Raw genomic sequence first — 4,933 nt, 5'->3', positions numbered from 1 at the left:
CCACCAGGTCCCGAATGCTCCCAAACCATTCTTAACGTGTCCCAAATTGCTCTTTCAGCTCAGCCTTCGCACTTCCAACAACACTTACACTCTTTCTAGCTCCAAAATGGTCCTGTCCCTCCATGTCAACAAAAATGCCCCCTTTGGGGTATTCTGGACTCTGAGACTTGATGTGACCAAAGTAATTCACATTAGGGCCTCAATTTCAGATTGAGGACAGAATAGAGGCGGGGAACTTGCTTTTTTCAGGGAATTATCACCACTATCACTTTTAAGACGTGATTTCTCTGTGGGTAGATTATATGAAGAAGCCATTTGTGGTGTGCGATTTTTTTCTGCAGGGTTAAAAAATACAATGCATATAGAAGGGGAAAAAGCAGGTGCATAACTGGGTAAAGCAGGCATAGTTGACAAACAGGGAAGGTAGAAACTGATGACTTTACATTAAACAAGGACAGCTGCGGGCTATTTGTGTCCCACCATTTCCAGTTCTACAAGGGAGCCTTGCAAAGCATTCTGCTGCCTCTCTCACTCCCTTAGTGTGACCATTAAGGATAATGTGTGGAATCTGCATTGTTGTAGGGCCCAGGGCTGCACCTACTGAATGCCCACCGGAGCATGTGTACACCTGTGCCCACTATCCCACAAGATATAGAAGAAAAAGAGACTTTTCTCAGAAGAGAGACTTGGAATGCTGAGTCAGTCAGCTTGTGCTAATCACATATGTTTCTTCCAATTACTCTTTCTCACATTTCAGAATCAAAATTCTGTTAGTACAAAAATAAAGTGGCTTTACACACCTATCCAGAGAAACATATGAGAGGAATGACAATGATGGAATTTTATCACGATAAATCCAAATTAAAATATTTTAAAATCAAATTTTAGCCCAATATCTATTTATACTCCAGTTCTTTATCTAATTTGTAAAAACACAAACAGATAAACAACTTAGTGTTTGCAAGAGTAAGCTAAATTTTCCAGAATACTTTAATTTCCTCATTTCTTAACTGCTGTAAAATTAGTGCCTGATTTATTAAATAGAAGAATCTAGTTGAACTAAGAATAATTGATTTTTCTGTTCCAGAAAGAGTTGATTCCTATTAGGTAGTATTCTGTACAGAACATAATGTAAACTGGAATTTTAAGAAAGTGCAGAAGTGAGAATACATGGGCATACGTTTGGCTTTTACATTCATTTACAGTGAACTTTTTGTGAAATTTTGCTGTGGTTGTTTCATAATCTAGCAAAGTAGTCAGTTCCAAATTAGTGTTCAAATTAGATATTAGCAACATTGATAAAAAGTATCCTGCCCTAGTTGTAGACATAAACACTCTTTTTTATTGCAGAGAAGTTTTCAAAAAACTACATATCAAGACACTAAGGGTTAAGCCTAATTACTTTTAACTTTGTATCTTATTGCTAATATAGGCAGGTGAAAGGAAAGGAAGTCATAGTCTCCTTTGCTTCCTTGTTTGAAAGAGAGTACACGCACAAACTAGAGTGTAATCCACCATCTTTAATGAACTCAAGCATTTTAATGTATGAGGCATAGTCTGGGAAAAAAACAAGAATCACATTTAATTAAGGGGTAAAAAGTAATAAACAGAAAAATGCAAATGTCATAGAAAGGATTAAGATTACAAAAAAATTTACTATATATCTATCAATTTTCCATTTTAGATCTAGCTCCCTGATAGTCACAGAGCATCAGCTAGGCTTCAATTAGATAACTAAAGCAGACGGAACACAGTGGAAATGTTCTTGACTTTTTCTGATATATTTGTGGGTTTTCCCCAAATACACCATGTATGTATCTTCAATTTTTCATACCAGTTCTGATTTTATCTATTCTTACTTTTGATTAATCAATTAAACACATAATTACATGTAACTTTTATGTCCTTATAAAACTTTGTATTTCAGTAAATTCCTTAAGCAGAAACGACCCAGATTAGTTTTAAGCTTGACATTAAGGGGTACCACCCAATTCAGGGTGCTGGAATGATCTCGCCACCAAGAGAACAAATTCATTGGGCCTGGTAGAGATGGTGTTCATTTTCTTATTGACCTCTTGCCTGGGTAGCCTGAAATAAAAACTGGGTTCTGCTCCAGCTTACGTCCTCACTGGGAGTCCTTATTAAACTGGGAGTGTGTTGCCTGGTGCTAATGAAATCCACATGGGCTGCTCCCGGTTCAGTGCTTCCCTTTCTTGTTTTCTGTTCTGTAGCCTTTTTCTCACAGGCTGCTCCTCTGCTAAGAAGTCTCAGGGCACTTTCTCTGCCTAGCTTAAAGGAGGTTTGTAAGGAGAAATAAGTTAAATTAATAGCACATGTTAGAAATCACCACCGAACCACCAATATCAACGTTTTCCCATAGCGGTGACTAAGGTTTGTAATAGGGGATGAGTACAGAGAACGTTTCAAATAAGAGGGAAATGGTGTTGTCCGCAGTGCTGCAGAGTGGACATAGTTAACATTTGTTGAATGATTCCTGATGAGGCCCTGAATGAGGATTTTTACTTCTTTATCTTACTTAATCCTCAGAAGACTCAGGAAAGGTAAGTACTAATGATATTCCTGTTTTCCGATGCAAACACTAAGGCACAAAGGGATGAAGTGACTTGTTCAAATAGTGTAGAAGAAGAGATTTATATAACATCCAACTAGCAGACCTAAATTGCTTAACATATGTGGTGAAATTCAGTGCAATGAAATCCTTTGGTTATCTTGTTTTGAATAATACAGAATTTGAAGATTAACTGGAGATTAAAATAACCAGCGACCTCTGTTTTCTAGGATTTGCATGAAGTGAAATAGTTTGGTGATCAATTTCAACTTCATAATTACAAACCTCATTAAGTTGTTGTGAATGTGGACATTTGGAACTCCATATGTCTTCAGTAATTCTACCCTCATATTTTTATTAATTTAACTTTGGGCTTATTTTAATATAATTGAGTAATAGCTGCCACTTATTAAGGAACTATTATTGTGAGTCAGGGCCTGTGCAAAGTAATTTACATATACTATTTAATTTAATTCTCAATCATTTTTTGGCTATCATTACCCCAATTTTGAAGATGAGAAAGAGATTAAGCTACTTACTCTGAAGTCACACCTCCTTGGTATGGTGGATCCAAGTTTAGAACCCAGGTAAGCCCGACTACAAAAACGATAATCATTGCCTTTATGATATGTATTTTCAATTTAAATAAAACAGCAGATAAGTAAAATATGTTAAAAAGAGTAAAACATTTTTACATTAAATCATGTTTGTTGTCCTGATAGCACACTAAAACCTTGTCAAAGGTGGCCTTCTGTGGTGTGGCTAAGACCTGATCCAGGTAGGTCATTGGGTCCCAATCATGATGATCTCATAGATCTGAGGACGGCCTAAGGGTGCTGGTGCCCTTGGGAAAACCAGGCAGCCAGATTTCACAGGACAGGGTTATAACACCTTGCTGTACTCTTCATTCTTCACACCTAGCATTCATTTGGAGGCAAAGGAGTACAGACTGATGCTAACGCTGCCACTGTGGCCCGTGGCTTTGCAGGTACCTGACATTTGGAAGTAGCCTCTGTGTTCACCTGAAGACGTTGGTGGTTAAACTGTTGGCCATGCAGCCTAATTATGATGCAACTGGGCTTCCAGGCCTCCACAGGTTTTCTTTCACAGTGGGTGCCCTGAGGAAAAAGGAGGAGTTCTTGGTATTGTTTGAGCGGGCTATGCAGGTGCCCGGCTGTGAAACAATGGATTCCATTGATGAAGGTGCAGGGCCCTGCACATGCCAAAGCCAACGCATATTGCTGTGGGCAGGTACGGAAGTCAACAGGGAGGCATAACCAGGTGGGGGTTCAGGATCAAGAATGTCCTCCTTCTCCTGACAGAATTAATCACAGCCATGCTAGATAGCAGACTACTTGCAATATTTTGAAAGGCCTGTCTGTGAGCTTGACAGACACCTCAGTCCTAAAGCTCTGATCTTACGAGCAGATATATCTATTTTTAGTATCTTCCACAAATAGAGAACTCCCAAGTCTTGAATGTAGAAAATTATATGCACTTTATTTATTTAACTGTCTTTTCTACAAAAGAGGAAAAAGAATTCTATAAACTTACTTGGATTAGATTTTTTTTTTTTTTTACTGGAACAAATTTAGATAAGAGAATGCAATATATAATAGGATTTTTTTTGAAAAAATCATTACTGTGATTTTCAACAAGGAATTACTGAATGACTAATTTCACATGGCTAAGCTTTGTCTTCAGGCCTGATTTTTCTAAGCCAAAAGTTTCTAAGAAGAAGCACACAGATACAGAAATAAATACAGAAAATCTGGAAGGATGGATCCATAAAAATGTATTCCATCCTTGTCTTGAAACGAGAGAAAAATTATTGACATATTCATCCACTCACTTATGAAACATTTACTTAATCTCACATAAACTGGCACCATTTAAGCCTTTGATTTTTAGACACGAGGGTTTTTTGGGATTCTTGATTACTAAATTGTGGAAGATAATTCACCTTTAAACTGGGGCCATTTTCATTTTGTCAAATCATGTGCCAGCGCCATGATTTGCACTGAGGACACAGACAATGCGAAACTGGCTTATTCCTTTCCACAGGCTTTCTCCTTTCTCCTTCCTACAACCTTTGCAGTTTTCCCTGGTTGACTAGAACCTAAGAGCAACTCCAACTCAATAGAGATAAAACACACAAGTTATGCCAAGTGCTCAGCAGAGAGCCAAACATTTTGGGTGCATTACGAAAACTCTCAAGGCCTCGGTATCCTCATCTGAAAAATAGGAACAATAAAACCCACCTTAAATGATTGTTATGGGTGATTAAATAACACTGTGCCTGAGTATCACCCATCACAGTGCCAGAGACATAGCAGAAAGACCAGAAAGGGTACTAGTGGTTAT

This window comes from Saccopteryx leptura, chromosome 2 (assembly GCF_036850995.1).
Source record: "Saccopteryx leptura isolate mSacLep1 chromosome 2, mSacLep1_pri_phased_curated, whole genome shotgun sequence".
NCBI classification, from domain to species: domain Eukaryota; kingdom Metazoa; phylum Chordata; class Mammalia; order Chiroptera; family Emballonuridae; genus Saccopteryx; species Saccopteryx leptura.
The sequence above is the reverse complement of the archived record's forward strand: the minus strand, read 5'-3'. Positions refer to the sequence as shown.